This window comes from Numenius arquata, chromosome 11, assembly GCF_964106895.1.
Source record: "Numenius arquata chromosome 11, bNumArq3.hap1.1, whole genome shotgun sequence".
Taxonomy (NCBI): domain Eukaryota; kingdom Metazoa; phylum Chordata; class Aves; order Charadriiformes; family Scolopacidae; genus Numenius; species Numenius arquata.
Genome location: NC_133586.1, coordinates 44,198,424 through 44,215,664, shown reverse-complemented (window position 1 = coordinate 44,215,664; position 17,241 = coordinate 44,198,424).

The window sequence follows — 17,241 nt, the reverse complement described above, 5'->3', positions numbered from 1 at the left end:
CGCCTTAAAATAGACGTTTGGGGCGGTTCTGGGGGCTGGTGGGGTGATGGAGTCCCCTCTCTGGGCCGTTGGCTTTAATCCTGTTCCAGTAATTGACGTCAGGGCTTTGTTCCTTCCCCCTTGCTCTCTGCGCTCCGGGCCCTGAGCCGCCCGGGGATGGAGCGGGCAGGGTGGGGGGCTGCGGGGGCCACGGGAATGGCTTCGTGGAGGTGCCACCGAAGGTGAGGAGAAGGGAGGCTCTGGGGGTTACTGACACGCAGCCACATCCTCCCGGGCAGTGACGGGGTAGTCCTTACGTAAAGCATCATCCCTGGTGAGGCTGGTGTCGTACTGTGTCATCAAAAGAGCCATCGCTTCACATTTCGGGAGCCTGGGCCCACAAATGCTTTCTTTTTTTTTTTTTCATTCTTTTTTTTTCTTTTTTCTAATGAACAAAACAAAGCAAGAAAGTGTCCAGAGGTGTAAAACCGACATTAGTGCTTTCAGTTGCTGTGTCTTACATTCACTCCTTGAAATGAGAAAATCGTTAACTTCATTTTGGGGGGAAGCAGAGAGTGCTTATACCTGTGTCTCGGATATGGCCTGAGCAGATGATGCTCTAAGGAAGAGCGAGCTCTGCTTAGCGGGTGTGGGCCCTGCTGTTGCACAGCCCCATCTCCTCAGCTTATTACGGCCTTGTTTGATCATTTACTTACGAAGACTCTGAGGGTTTGAAACGTTCCCGTGTTTCCACGGGTGTCAGTCAGGCCTCCCACTTGCCTCTGTGAGCTGAACAGGCACTTACTCAGCAGCAGCAGTCTTGGAAATTAACAGCTTCTGCTTGAGCCTGTGCTTCTGTTTGTCACCTTATGGCCGGCTCCCTTCTACTTACTGAACTTCTCCTGGCTGTATTCCTAGTTCCTTGCGTTTCTTTAAAACTTTGCAGTATTCCTCTTAAGTCACTGGAACACGGGGCTTTGCAGCCCCAGGGGGGTTATTGCGAAATAGGGCCTGGTCAAGTGCTTCGGAGGAGTGGTTGTAGACTTGGTTTGTCATTTCGTTATCTCCTCTAATGAGAGAAACGTAATTAAACTCATAGTGCTGCTGTTATGTCGTCTGCCTCAGCAAGGTGCGATACATACAGTCGTAGCGCTGGAGGTGCTGTATGGGGGTATTCAGCTGGAGTTGTACAACGGCTCCCGATGGTGATCACACAGTTCTTGTTGGCCCGTAACAAAAAAAAATGTTATCCTTTGGCATTATTAATATCTTGGCTTTATTAATGCATCAATGTTAATTTTTCTGATTTTCTAACTACTATGTGAGGTATTTGCAGCTTTGTGCAAGCTCCCCTCTGTTCAAAGCCGTAACAGTCATGAAAGAAAACAGTAAATTTCAACTCTAGTCTCTAAAAACGGCTTCAGGTCCCTAATATTTCCTTCAGACCTCTCTGCGCTTCTCGTTTTGTGACTTTTCCCCTTTTCTCCTGTGTCTCAAACATGGAGAGAGTGAGACTGGGCGCCTGGGGTAGGTGTTTGTACAAGAAGGCAGCACACAGCAACAAAAAATAAAAAAAAACAGTTCATATTAGTGTGTTTTGCATTCTCCCCAGTTAGAATCATCTGAACTTGATAAAGCATGATAAAACTTCAGTGAAATATTACATTTAGGTTGCCTTTTTAGTAAGCTGGGATGAAGAAATGCTTTTGCATGGTTATGAGCCAACTCTTTAACGAGAAGCTGCCACATATTTTTATCTGCAGACGCCACACACTTTGTGTTCTGCAGGTTTTGCAGATAAATAGTTGCAGCAGAAATCTGTCCTGGCTTTCCAGCTGATGGGTAATAAGTTGGCACATTCCCACTAGTTCCTTCTTCCTTTTCTAGCTCCCAGCTGCTGGCAGGGACATTCCGCTGCACTCTGTTTTCCACCGAGGGTGCTCCTGGATGTGGGATGTGACTAAAGATGTATGAGAGTTGTGTGTTACTGCCTGAGAGCTGTTCCCAGCTTCTCCGGAAGCAGGCAGGGCACTCTGAGGCCAGGGGATGGTGAAACTGCTGTCCCATCGTCACCCCCCCGGTATTTTCAGTGCTTACGAGGGTTGCCATAACTGCTTCTGATGCCTCCCTTCCGCTCATCCTCTCGTTTTGTGAGTTTTTTAATCATTATTACTCTTACTCTCTGCTCCAGAACAACAGAAATCTACGGTGTCGAGGGTAGAAATATTAGCTGGTGTTACCCGTGTCTGAGGCTGAATCTTGAGTCAGCCCCTGCTGACAGGCTCAGCCCCTGCCCGATCCTTCTTGGGCACGTGGAAAGAGTACGAGCGCCTCTCGAGAAGCCACCTCTACCAGCAGCAGAGTGTGCGTGGAGCTGGGAGGAAAGGTTGTCACCCAGTGTCACGTTTGGGGTCTTGCCTGGCTGAGGACGTAAGAATAGTCTTGAGATTTTTAGTGACTTTGAGGTTTCTTTTCTGCTGCAGTAATTGTTCTCGGCCACATAATTTCAGATTGTTACTCACATGTGGTTTGTTCTACAGGCGTGTTTCCTTTCTCTCGTCTCACTGTGGTCTCACAGGTACCTTCAACAGAGGCTAAGAAATAACTGAACTTGAGTCCGCTTGTCTTGTCACTCAATTTTAACGTCTGTCGTAGAGTTTGTATCAAGAAAGAAGTGATGTTGGTGTCATCTTCGCTAAGCAGTGAGAAAAGAACGCCCCAAATTGTGGGGAGATGGAGAGGCCGTAGGATGAAGAGGGACCGTCTGGAAATGAGTCAGGAAACTTTTAACAGATTACATTTAGATAGAGGAGGGTTAGATGTATGTAAAATATATTGCTCATTGTGTTGAAGGAAGAAATGGAGTTCATGGAATTGCAAAAGTAAAGATGAAAGAACTTCTCTGGCAAATCCTCTTCTCTTGCGGGATTGTTCCCTCTCCGCAGTTACTCATGACTAACAGGATGCTCTCCGGCTTGTGAAATGACAGGGGCTCTGTCACTGCTGAGGAACTAGAGCTGCGCAGGCTCCTGCTCCTTCCTCCCGTGCAGCTTCTCTCCCAGGTTTAGTCACCCTGAATTTCAACAGTGGGACTCTTGTCTTACTCCGTATGTTTCTCTTACGGAAATCCGGATTTGTTCTTTTCAGCTACTTGCACTAGACGTATGTGTTCCTGTCGAGTTAAGGTTTCCCACGTGGAATAAGCGTCCCGGTGCTCTCTGAAGGGCCGATGGGGTGGTGCAGGGGTAGCACAGCGCGGAGCTGCAGCGTGGCACGGCTCCCTCCCTCGGCTGGGTCTGAGCCAGCTTCCTACGTGCCATCCAAAATTCCATTTTCCCCGTAGCTGTGATATTGTTTGCCTCACGCACTCGTGTCTAATTCCGTGTCTGCCATCTCCCCAGGCTCTCAAATCCTTACTACTTTCCAAGTTTCTTTCTCCAACTTTTGTATTTCAAACCTCTTTATTTTTCCCTGATGTAGTGAACTATATTTTCTTCCCAAGTGCATTAACTTGTAGTTCTTCAAGTTGTCATGTCTCTTGTTCTTACTTGATTCATTAATTCTTGCTGATGAGTGTAAAACCCACTTTATTAACTGGCAGTAGCGCCAGGTACCAACAGGAAAAAAAGAAAAAAACCACCCTGTGCTCAGTACTGTACAAACATTGAATAAGAGAAGTTCTTGCCCTGAAGTCTTTAACTAATTTTCTTCTGTTACCAGCTCATTAAGGCAGGTTTTCCTGCACTTCTTTCTGTTGAGCTGTTGTACCCTGTCCCAACACCTCCCCACTGGGCAGCTCACAGCACCCTTGTATCCATCTCTGTTACACCTCATCTTTTTATTCACGACATTTAGTTATAATTTGCTTGCTTTTGATGTTTTGTAATTTAACAAACAATGTGCACTTTTACTAATACTGTAGTCCTCTCATGATGGTGTATTCCAGGACAGCCTGTTTTCTCGTTCCACTCTCTCCCCGTGGGTAGGTGCCCTCCTCTCCAGCCTCACACCAGTCTCTTGCTGCTTATTCCCAGTACCACACTGGGGGCATAAAGACCAGACATAGCAGACAATGGGCCAGAATAACGGTGCGGTTCTCTTTGCTGTTGGCACTGGCTTTATTTTCTTTCAAAGAATCGACGTTTTCGCCTTCATCCGCGGTTTCCAAGAGTAGCTTTAAGATGCTTTTGGACTGGACTTGAAACTTTCCCTGGCTTTTAGGTTTAGTGGCTTATTCGTGGAGGGGCAGAAGGGAGCGCTGGGAATGTGTGTGTCCCCCCCGAAGCTCGGGAGAATGTGTCAAACCAAACCAGACTCTGAACCTAGTGCTTTTAAAACTCTTAACTTTTACTGTACGTGGTGTTGAAATGAGAAAGCCCGGGTTTTGGTGTGCTGGGACTCTGTAATCTGGAAAAAGGGGTGAGTACTTGGTATCTCACTACAGTTGGATCATAGATCACTTTATTTACATACAATTTCCAATTTTAAGGGAAAAAATAATGGTATGTTTAAATTTTAGGACCAAATATAGGGAAAATAGTGTTTCTAGCCAGTTAGAAAATACTCTTCAGACAGGAAGAATTGTTTAAACTTGTCCTTAGCTCAGATTCCAAGATTTCACCAAGGCAAATTGCCGCCTGTTGGATACTTTCCTCAACAGTTTTGGTTCCTGCTGAAATGTCACACCGTTGAACAGTCTCTTCCCTGCTTTTCCACTGAAGCGTAGCAGCTTCATGTGAACCTTTGCTTCGAGAGCTGAAACGCGATGTGTGACCTGGCAGAGACGTGAGAAATGGAAGTGAGTTTCAAACACAGAAGCCAAATAAATAGGAGGAGCACAGAAGAGACGTTTTGTGGCTCCTCTGGGTGCCGGTAGCGTATAGATCCCGAGGTGGGAGGCACCTACCCATACATAGACAGAGACTCACGGATAAATGTACAGCCACCCCGAGGCCATAAAAGGCAATGTTAGTGTAACGTCCTCCAGCATCAGAAAATCTGGAAACAAGTTGTGATAGCTTTATTTACCCCAGCAGGCACTTCTATTCGGTGCTTTTTTTTTCTGTGCAGAACAGTCAGAAACGTAGAATGCACTTGCCCGAGTCTAATCCTGTTGCAAGTGTCTGTTTTTGAATGAATATTTCATATTTATATTGGTTGCCTGCAGTATTTTTATATAAACTATGCTTCAGAATACTGACCATGGACTTCGTGTCTGTCCCCATCGATGCTAACTTTACTATAAAAGCTCAGTAGCTGATCATAATTGTGCACCTTTGTACATTCACATGTATTTTTTTGTTTGTTTCTGTATTTAATTTAATTTCCAGAAGACGTTAAAGAGATTTCAGTGATGGAAGTGCTTAAATGGTTTTAATCAGGCTTTGATGTGCACAAATCATTAAAGCGAGTAGGATGAGGAGATAAGAGCCCACAGTTCTCTCTGTGTAGTTTGGCTGCAGAGCAGCTGAGGGAGTGTTTTTCCTATGGGGGAGAGTAAAATCAAACCAAAAAAAAAAGCCACATCAAAATGGGAATTTAGTTTTTGTGTGCTGTTATGTGTTTTGTGGGCAGAGGAGTAACCAGGGTTTCTGGGGGGAAAAAAAAAAAATCAGAAATGTGCCAATCTCATTTTCCAGCGTTCCATTGCTATCAGCATAAGCATTTCCTTACTTAAAGATAATTAAAAAATTGCTTGGTCAAAGTCCAAATCTGAAAAATTGAGCCATTAAGATGAAAATTTTGGAAAAATTGAATATGGAGAAATGGTTTAAAGGACTTAGCGGAGGAAAATGTTGTAAATTTAATTGAGCAAGTTGGACTGTGTTTTGGCTAAACAAGAATTGCAGCCTGATGGAAGCTGCTGGGATTGAGAAATGCTTGATTTTACAAAGATGTCTAATACTATTTTATTCTTGTTAAGTTCAAGGACCTTGAAGCATAAAGATAGGAAAATTATCAGGCCATTTTATCTCATCTTGACCAATCTCCTGTCTTTTTTTTTTTTTGTGTGTGTGCTGGGTGGCCCTGTGGGGAAAAGAGTTTATTGAGAGTTGGGTTTGTGTGTTTTGAGTAGGTTTTTGTACATTTGGGTGGGCGGGGGGCCGGTGGTGGGGGCATTTGCTGTTTGTTTGAGATTTACCATTAAACCTTCCAGTTCTCCCGTGGGCTGTGTGTCCGCGGGCTGTGGGTGGAAGCGTCACGGCTACCCCTGCTGGGGGGACTGGTTTAAATTCACCGGGGGAAGTTTTGGAACCCACTGTATTTAATTTTGTCCTTAGGATGCTGGTAGGATGAATGAGCATCGTCTGAGAACGTTGATCTGAGACGGTGAGAGCTGTGGTGTAGATACCCTCTAACAGATAAAGGGGTGAAAAGGTTTTTCCTGGAGCAATGATTACTTCTGCGGAAATATCTGCACCAATTATGTTTAATGAGAAAAAAAAACCAGTAAGAAGTTTGTACTGTGACACATTCTTAGCCAGTAATTACCAGAAATGTGTTTTACTAGTGGAGAATTTTAACAAGCAGTCTTCAGCTTAAATTTGTTAATCACTAATAACCTGCTAAAAAGGGACCTTTCTTTTTTCATTTTTCTCTAATTTCTTCTTTTTTAAAGAAAAAAGTTGCATTCTTTTCTGGCCACATAAGCAAGATCTGTGCTGAATTGACATTTAACGATGTTTTCACGGTGTTCTCTTCATGTACCTCATTGGCCCAAAGAGCTTGAGTTGATTTTTTTTTTTTTTTTTTGGTTTGTTTGGGCGGGTTTTTTGATAAATCCCGTTCCCATGTGCTCGGGGGCACCAGGACACTCCTCCTGCTCTCCGTACCCTTTGGGCACCCGCCTGTATTTATTCAGAGGAATGGTAAAATACATTCAGTCATGATTTACTGACAGGCTCCAAAACTAAAGATGGTCAGAAACGGGTATGGTTTAATCTTGGCTTCTATTAAAGAGAAGAGTAGTACAAAATCTGCATCTCATTGGCTGGTAGAATGGGGCGAGTTCTTGCTAGGGGAGGGTACTTCGTATTTATACCATTTATTTTAATCCATTATACAACTAAATATTTTTAAAATTATTATGTGTAAGTAAATGGTGTATCGTACCTTAAAAAAAATTAACCTTGTACTTATAGAATTCAGTTAATTCAGGGAACGCTGAGGAGCTGCCGTCCCTGCCAGGTGCCTGAGAAAACTGTTTAATTGAAGCTTTTTGTCCAGCATTTCCCTGGAAGCTGTAACGCCGAGGAGCTTTTCTTGCCGTGTAATTCCTGTGGCACTTGAAAGCAGTTTTATCTGTTGACAGAGGCGTTATCAGGGTTAAGCTTTGTAACAAATTGACGCGCTGGAAGTCTCCGCGTGAACTGAATTGGCCTCTTGCGTGAAGTGTTTTGAAATTCAACGGAATTTTGACAAGACTTTTGCAAGGCTGCCTGTGTTTTTCTTCAACTTCATACAAGAAAAAGCTTAACTGCTTTCTCTGTTTGGCAGGATTCAATGAGTCTCACGGATTTTGAGTTACACACGTTGTTACGGTTCTATGTTTTGCAGTTTCACCTCTGTCCAGTCTTTTATCTTACGGTTAAAAATCCGTTAGGAGCAGCAGCTCAAAACCAGCTTGCACAACCCCTTGAATACTTTATCAAATGCAGAAGTTAAGTTTTTGGTCTGGATAGACCAAAAACTGTTTAGATATCTTCAGATATAAGCACAAATCCAGGCTGGGTGGGGAATGGCTGGAGAGCAGCCCTGAGGAGAAGGACTTGGGGGTGTTGGTGGATGAGAAGCTCAACACGAACCGGCAACGTGTGCTGGCAGCCCCGAAACCCCCCGAACCCTGGGCTGCATCCCCAGCAGCGTGGCCAGCAGGGCGAGGGGGGGGATTCTGCCCCTGTGCTCCGCTCTGGGGAGACACCCCCCCAGTGCTGCCTCCAGCTCTGGGGCCACCAACAGCAGAAGGACATGGAGCTGTTGGAGCGGGGCCAGAGGAGGCCACGGAGATGCTGGGAGGGCTGGAGCCCCTCTGCTGGGAGGACAGGCTGAGAGAGTTGGGGGGTTCAGCCTGGAGAAGAGAAGGCTTCGGGGAGACCTTAGAGCCCCTTCCAGTCCCTAAAGGGGCTCCAGGAAAGCTGGGGAGGGACTCTTGATCAGGGAGGGGAGCCACAGGACAAGGAGGAAAGGTTTTAAACCAAAAGAGGGGAGATGGAGATGAGATGTGGGGAAGAACTTTGGTGCGAGGGTGGTGAGAGCCTGGCCCAGGTTGCCCAGAGAAGCTGTGGCTGCCCCATCCCTGGAGGGGTTCAAGGCCAGGTTGGAGGGGGCTTGGAGCAACCTGGTCTGGTGGGAGGTGTCCCTGCCCAGGGCAGGGGGTGGCACTGGATGGTCTTTAAGATGCCTTCCAACCCAAACCATCCTGTGTTTCTGTGATCTTCTATGGAAGATACTTAATAATTATTATTTTTCATAAGTATCACATCCCTGATGTACCTGGGCTGAGAGTGAGTTGTCCCTGAGCGGCCATGAAGGCACCATGGGATTCCTGGCTGCCCTGCAGGGGACACAGGGTCCCTGTCCAGGGAGCAGCGCGGGGACACGTTCTCTCCAGGGCGACTGGGTCTCTTTTTGGTGCTCTAATCTGATAGACCTGTGAATAGCATGACTTCTCTTTTAAGGTCACATCCAAAAAAGGGAGAAAAAGCTTTGAGATCTTTGGGAGGGGGAGGGAAACCCACAACATAACGTCATTAGGGGAAAAAAAAGGTAATATCATCTTATTAAAAAGGTTTGTGTAGCTCAGTTAACATTTATCAACTGTTTCCTCAAGTAACTGATACTGTGCTAAACGACTCGATACTCAATGGCTGCTGAAGTTTTAATGTTTTTCTCAGTCTGCTTACAGGGGTTATAAAATACAGGTGCCATTGAATAGGTAGGATGAAAGATTAAAACTTTCCAACTTTTTTAAGCGGTGTTTGTGTGGAGGCACCGCACATCAAAGCTGTGGCTTTGCTGCTGAATTCCAGCTTCCCTCTGTAGATAGTTCTGCTCCCTTCCTCTCGCTTCCAATTTTTTCCTTTTTTTGCTTTGTCTGCAAGTCTTAAATACTTCTCTAGTGGGTTTTTTTTAAAGTTTAACGAATATGAGCTCTCATCATCTTAGTGTACCTCAATTTGAAAAGAAAGTTTTAAGTTGTCAGAAAGAGTCCCAGGTCTCCGAGCTGTCACGTCATTCAGGCGTTAACAGCAGTTTTAGACAGGGAGTGAATGGTGATGAATTTGGTAAATGTTTTGCAGATAAGTTAGGGTTGAAAACTGGGAGTTCTCTCTTTTCTGGTACTCAAAGTTGTGGATTTTTAAGTTTTCAAAATGCAAAGCCGTCCTGGAAATACCGTACCAGCTCGTGGGGCCCGTTGGTGCCCTGTGAGTTCAAGCTGTCACTTTGAGAAGGTATTTCCATGCCGAGGTGCATGAACTCAACTCAGCTGCTTTTTGCTGCGTCCCCTCTGCCCCCTTTGGCTGTTCTGGGAACAGGCTGGAAACAGAATTCACCTTGTTGTGCTGCTCAGTCTCGCTGTAGCGTTCCTCGAGTGATTTCCCATCTTTCTGAAGAGAGTGAAATCACAAAATAGTGAATTTCTTTAACGCTGGCCGTGCTGCCGACCCGCTCCCCAGCGTCCTTCTGCTCGTCCCTCGTCAGCCGTGGCCTTGTCGGCTGTTGCAGAGAATCCCACCTCGGACACTGCAATGTAAAAAACATGGGCAGTAATTTAATGAGAGTTTTGTGGATTTTGGGGCGGATTTTCTTTGTACGTTGGGGTTTTGTTGTTGTTATTTTGTTTTAAACAGGTTGCTTATTCCTGCTCTCTAATGCTGATACGACTGTTTGGGGGGCAATGGAGCGTTCAAACTTATCTGTGTCTAACAAGAACCCTGTCCCCAGAGTACCTGTTTTGAACCTGCACTGATTTCCCTAATTTCCCTAATTGAGCTTGGGCAGCCCTGATAGCTGCCCGTGTCAGCACCCCCGGGAGAGCCGTGGAGGGTGGGAGCTGCCGTGGGCATCCGTCCTGGAGCGGGGACTCGGAACTGCACCCAAAGTGTACTCTTATATTTAAAAAATTGCCTTTTGCTTGAAGTACCAAGCAGAGCTGGGCATAGGATGTATTAACAGCCCCGAAATATTTTATTACTGATACTTGTGTTGGGAAGATGCGTCAAATCAAAGTTGTGTTTAGAAAATAAGCTGTGCTTGAAGGAGCAGGGGGAGAGGCAGAGATGCTCTGGGTGTTTCTACAGCATTGTCGTGTGGAAGAGACCTCCCTCCTCCGAGCAGTTACAGAAGACCCAAGTGGTTTTATACGGCGGCTGAATTCATTATCTCAAACCCTGATGTTCATTTTGGTGTGTTAGGCAGCAGAACGCGTGAACCTCGGTTACGATGGGAAGGGCAAGATAAATGTCTTGTGAGCCAGCGCAGACAGCTGATCTCTCAGTGAGGCTGGAGGAAATGGCAGTTAAACCTGGGTAATGTACGTGATAAACTTTTTCTCTTTTTGCTTTTTCCGTGGTTCTGTTAAGACGGGGGGAGGTTGTGAACCTTGAAACGAATGTGATCTTTTCCCTTTTGCCTTTTCTCTCTTGTAGTTTAGATGGCACCTCATTAAAACATCATCTACCGTTTCAAATCTTATACGGAGCATATTTATCAGAGAATTTCTGTGAAGCGAATCCTTTCTTAATCCTAATGCCGTAGAGTTCATAACACTCAAGTGTAATGATGTCTTTTATGAAAGTAAATTAATGTGAGGAAGTCAGAACTATAATAAGCCAGATTAATGTTGGATGTCTGAATAACTATTGCTTAATAAAATTTAAACACCAATTGTCTTGGCTTCAAAGTTTAAACAGATGAACATGTAGGCACAGGAATTCGGTTATTAAGTTTCTGCCCAATTAAACTGCAGAATATTGTTGGGAAACAGAATTAGAATATGCTTTGCTTAGCCTGTGTGGACATGAAAACCTTGCCTCTAAAAATTTTGTGTTCGTGATGCTCCGTCTTTGCAGTGTGCAAATTACAGCATCCACCAGCGGTGGAGAGGTGGGAGGAGGAGGAGAGTGTCATCGTTTGGGTGGGAGGTTGAATCGGGCTGAAGTTTGCTGAGTTGAGATTTAAGTGAGAAACAAAGTCGTGTTCCCAGGGGGTGGCAGAGCTCTATTGAGTCTGCTCTCCGGTGCTTTGGGGTTTGTCATCTTCTGGGCTGTAGGACGTCAGGGCTCGAGCTTCAGATGATGTTAAAAGGAGTAGCATTGCCCTGGTTAAAGCCTCGTATCCCTGAGAGTAGTTCCGGAGTTGCAAGGTGAAACAAATAGAAATGCAAAATCTTGGGAAGGCAACACTGAAGTTCTGCTTGGGTTAACAGCAGAAATGAGCTTTACTTTTTCTGGCTCAGGCTCTGTTACTGATAACAAGGACATGGAGGCTCCTCTGTCGTACCCGACTCGGCGCCGTGGAAGGTGCAGAAAATGGCAATTTTAGTAGATTCTGGCTTTGTTCCATCACAGCGTTCAATCTTAGAGATACACTTTTCCATCGGGAGTCAGTAACGCCACTGCTGGGTTGTTCCTGGGGATCTGTGCCCTCCGTGTGTGCCTTTGCTCTGTGGCAGAGCGAGGGACGGATGATGGAGGAGCGAGCCTTCCTCTGCATCCGCCGGGAGGAGGAGGAGGGAGCAGGGACTGCGCTTCCTCCGCTTCCCTCATTCTTCACCACTCCTGAAGAGACAGGACAAAAGGAGGGACTGCAGGTGTTGTCCAGGGCATCAAAAAGAGATGGGAACTTTGTTTCTGTGTGAGATTAATCAGGGGGAAGGGAGAAAGACATTTTCACTACCCTGGAATACTTTTGCACAAAAATACTATAATATCTTAAAGGACAGGTAGTTTTGGATCTCTTAAGATCCTTTGAGTAAATTACATCAATCCAGTCTTGCACATTCTTCCTGGATGTAAATGATTTTAAGCTATTTTAGTAGTGTGTTTTAGAAACGGTCTTAAAACTTGGTTTTAAATGAGCTGTGCTGCAGCTGAAGTTGGAAGGTTCCTCCTTAATTTGAGTTGTAAAATGCAGTTGCTGGGTGTTAACTTTTCCTTAGTCAAAATGCAGCCCTTGCTTCTCTGAGCCCAATCTCGTGTGTGATGAATAATATACTCATTCCTCATCTGAGCCTGTTTAATGAGATGTTACCTTTAGAGAGCCTCTTTAGTTCTAAAGGATCCCCAAGTCCTTCAGTGGTTACTGTTGAGTTACAAATCATCACTATAATTCTCAAATCCGTCATTGCGGTGGAATTGGAAGATCCTACTGCTGAAGCGGAAGATGCTGACGGACTGATACGTGGGTAGCCCGCTACAGCTTTGAGGAAGAAAGGGGGAATCTGGCAGGATAAACCAAAGAGCAGGATGTAATTCCTTGCATCGTCACTTGACGACGCTGGAATTAACAGCGTACTCTTACAAAAAGTACTGCAAAGTTCTTCTGGACTGAGGGTGGTGAGGGATTTGTGTTGGTTTCTCTGAGGAGCAGCGGCAAGTCCAGGCGGATGGAGCTTTTTGGGGGATTTCTGCGGCGTTTCGGAGCCGAGTAGGAAGGAGAAGTGCCGACAGCAGACTGCCAGCTCTGCCCTCCCTGCTGGTTCTCGTCAAACATTAACCTGACCTAGGCCAACCGACTCTTTTTATTTATTTATTTTTGCAAAGCTCTCCCACCCTCGCAATTCGGACAAAGGTGTTGACCTCCAGCTCTTACTGTACTTTATGAGCTCCCTGTTTGAATGTGCAGGAGGGATCCCTGGCATGAAAGGTGGGATAGAAACATTTATGTTTATATTATAGAAAGGAGAAATATTTATATTAATGGTGAATCACTGGTTTGTATTTGTATTGTGTTACCAATAGCTCGGACCCTCTAATGAAACCCTGGGAAGAGGGATAATTCTCTTCTAGAGGTGGAGCAATGTGAGAGCTCATTCTCATCAAAATACCTAAATGAGATTATAGTTGAAGCTTGCTTGCGTTCACGTATGCAGCCTTGTGGTGTGAGCGTGCCGAGCAGCGCGTTGATGGACACCGAGTTATAATCCAAGCGTTCTGCTGCCACAGCCACCTTTTCTTTTGGCGGAGCAGACGTGGTTGGAGTTGGAGCCCCCCCAAAGCAAACACCCCTCCCTCGGCACTAACCGGAGCTGGTGGCAAACGGCAGCCGCCGTGTGTCGGAGGGGGAGAAATGAAAGGGAGTACTTCGTCCTTTTCCAAAGGTTTTCTTTCCTGTTTCTTGACACACATGGATGTTTGAATTCTCTGTAAACTCTTGTTCTTAGTTTTGTTCCTATTTCAGCATTGTGGAACTCGACAGTGGCAGCTTTGGGATTGTGGTGCTGTGCGTTTGCAGCATTGTGATTATACTTTAAACTTTACCTGGGGAATTGTACTGTTTGGACTTTTTTTTTGTGCAAAGCTGTATCATTCTAGTAGGAAACATTTTATTTTTTCTGGTTTGTTTGGTTTTGTTGTTTTTCTTTATAGTAGGATAGGAAGCTAAAAGTCAAGACCACACAATCACTTTTATGGGATAAGCATTCAGTAGTTCTTGGTGACACCAGGGCACGTTCCTCTTTTGGGTGTTGGTGGGTATTTGTTAGTTTTGTTCTTGCAGGGCAGTTACTTTTTAATTTGACCAGGCTGGATGGGGCTTTGAGCAACCTGGTCTAGTGAGAGGTGTCCCTGCCCAGGGCAGGGGGGTTGGAACTTGGTGATCTTTAAGGTCCCTTCCAACTCTAACCATTCTATGATTCTATTAAAACTGACCAAGTAGCATTTCAGGATTGTGTACGTGATTTTAGTGACAGGTTGAGTAGCAATGCCATGCTCGATGCATGAGTTTTGGGAGAAGCACACCAGTCCAGCTCCTTAGGTGCTCCTAGCTGTTCATGGTACAAATAAGAATAATATTTTAAATAAGTAACAGGTGTCTTTGGGAGGGAGCTGGATGCAGCATTAAGGCAGTTTCTGGTATTTTAAAATGCCTTCTGAAAACATATCATTCCATATTACAAGCAGAATTGCCAGCTCTTTTCCCCCTCCTTTTAAAAAAATAAAAAATAAATAAATTCATCTGAGTTGCCTGTGCTTCCCGCAGCTGGGTGTGCCCTGCACGAAGCGCTGGATACTGTGTGTTCTCTCTGAAGACTGTTTATCATTCAGGGCCAAATGTTGTCAAACAAAATTTGTGTTTCATCAAAGCCAATTAACCGGCACTGGATAAATGAACTGTTTGATTTCTCTGGCTTATGAAACCAATTCAGATAGAAGAAAGCCCTTGAGTTAAATGAGGAGGTCTTGAAGGAAGTCAAGGTGTTGTAAACATGCTTTGAAGATCCACTCATGCTTGGTTGAGAAGTGGTGGGTTTGGATGGCTTTTTGATGGGCTACGTGTGGAGGGTTCCTTGGGCGGACCTTCACCTTTGATGGTTTTACCTTACGGTGTCTGGGAAGATGGAGCGATGCTGCTGGGGAACTTGTGCAAGGCTTTTGGATGCCTGATGTGGTTCGAGAGGGGCGAGAAGAAGGCTGTTAGTCCTACGCCTCCACCCAGGGATTGGCCAAGGTCCTCTTCCCTTTAACAGCGTTGCCAGTAAAACTCTGGCAACGTGGGTGTGTTGGTTGTTGTGGTTTTTTTTTTTTAAACTGAAAATGTGGTCCAAAAGTCCCATATCTGGGATGTGTCCCCCTGCTCCAGAGCTGAGGGAGCAGGAGATGGGAAGCAGTGGAAGAAATAGGTGTCTTCTATTAGAATAGATGTAAGGAAGAAGATGTTTACAATGAGGGTGGTGAGAGCCTGGCCCAGGTTGCCCAGAGAAGCTGTGGCTGCCCCATCCCTGGAGGGGTTCAAGGCCAGGTTGGACGGGGCTTGGAGCAACCTGGTCTGGTGGGAGGTGTCCCTGCCCAGGGCAGGGGGTGGCACTGGATGGGCTTTAAGATGCCTTCCAACCCAAACCATCCTGTGATTCTATGAAGGCTGCAGCCGCTGGGCAGGGCAGCAGCAACGCAGCAATTTCATAACACGAGTTATAAAGTCCAAGATGATGATTGCTTGAGTGAACTCTAGCCAAAGCCATGCCCTTTTTGGATTAAGGATGAACAGAAATACCAAACAGGATTTAGTAAATGCTGGAACGAGAAATGAAAACTCTGTTTGTGGTATGGATGATTCGAATGACGCTCGACTAGTTCCGTGTGTCTAGATCAGCAGATAACAGTGGTTAAAGAATACACACAAGTGAATTTTGTGGAAGAAGGTTCTGTGAACTTTCTGCTGAATTTCCTGCTTCATATTGAGCTGGAGAAGAGGCATGAGATTTCCACAGAGTCAGTTGTGTAGTGAAATTACGCAGTTACTGGCCTGGGCAGAGAACAGCCTGGCTAACTGCAAAAATAACAACTCAAGCTGTATAGCGTTAGACTTTCTAAAATTGGAAATACTATGCTGTGCTTTAGGCCTGTTTTCTAATTTCTTTTAATTTTTCAACTTTTCCCAGATGTGGAAATTAAGGTGACTTTGGTCCTTGCTGCAGGGGTGTTAGTTTTGTCTCCCTTGGCCTGGCTCCGCTCCTCCTGGATGTTCACGCTTTCGCTCGTGCCTCCCAGGACGAGGGAAAGAGAAATTATAGCAGCATCCTCTTGATAGCAGCAGGTACCAGTCACCACGTTCTTCATCTTCCAGTTCCATGCCTGGTGTGAGGGAGGGAGGAGCAGGGATGCTGTCCCCTTGCCCAGCGCTGGGGTAGGAAGTGGCAGGAGCTCAGCTGCACCAAGCTGCTCCCAAATCTTTTTATCTTGTGGGAAAAGGTTTAAATCCAGGGAGCGGGTGTGGATGTTGGAGAGGGAGAAGCAGTTCTGCCTCCGTCCAGCTCTGACTGGGTCTGCAGCGCTGTGGCAGAGCTCCTTCCCACCAGTCAGCCATGGAACTGGGAGGGAACGGAGCTTCCCATGGCAGCGTGAGGGGCTTGGGGTGGGAAAAACTGCAGATCAGCAAACAGTACATAGCTTTGATCACAGCAGTAGAATTCTGGATAGTAGATTTTAAAAGTTCGTTATAATTACAAGTGGTCTGAACACTTAGTTTTGCAATTTCCTGTGTGCTGGAGTTAATTGCCAGCGGTGTTGATTGAGTAGACATGCCGTGGTCTGCTCTCCAAAGCACCTCTGCTGCTCGCGTTTCCTCAACTCGGGCAGGTTTGTCTTCTGTTGCGTTTCGTGGCTGTGGAAGACAGGGGTTGGACTGGGAAGTTGTCTGAAGGCCAGGGTTAGGGAATCCCCACTAACTTCATTTATTTACACGTTTAGCGCTAGTGTGATTTTAATGGCTTCGTGCACTTTGTAGGCACGTAAAATATCTCTGTGTAGAGATTTAGAAGATTAGATGCAAACAAGTGTAACTTGAGTCACATTCAAACTATTGACTAAAAAAATTAAAAAGAATTTTAAAAACCCTCAAGCCAATCCCCCCTACAGTCGAAATGACCATCCATGAAGATGTTTGTCATTCACTGGCTGGGGAGGCGTGGCAAAATGTGATTAATTGGTGTATTTCTGATGACTAATTTTCCATTGACCCGGCAGGTATAAACCAGCTGGATCAGCTCTGGTTTTCCTCCAACTCTGATCTCAAGCGGATCTTTGCTTTAATGTTCTTTTCACGTGACGGTGTTGGTACAAATGTTGGTTTTTTTCCTCGGTCCCAAGAGTTATAGTAAATGTTGACACAGTTTTGAAAGATGATGCTTATAGAATCATAGAACGGTTAGAGTTGGAAGGGACCTTAAAGCCCATCCAGTGCCACCCCCTGCCCTGGGCAGGGACACCTCCCACCAGCCCAGGTTGCTCAAAGCCCCGTCCAGCCTGGCCTTGAACACAAGGCTTCTGTCTGTAAAAAAAATAGTAAATATCTTTGTTAATATTTACCCATCTATTTGTAAAATGGAGGTGTAAAATTCTTAGTTACGATTATAATCTTCTAACTGTGTAGCTGCGTCTAATTCACACTCTTGGGGTACTGATGGGAATGAACTCCTCGAAGATGGGCTGCTCCCGCTCCTCACCTCATATTTTGCCTTTAACAGTAAAATGGCAGAGATTCAAAGTGTTCCACTTGGCTTTAACCAATCAGTATCTATAATTAAATCTGATCTTTTTCTCT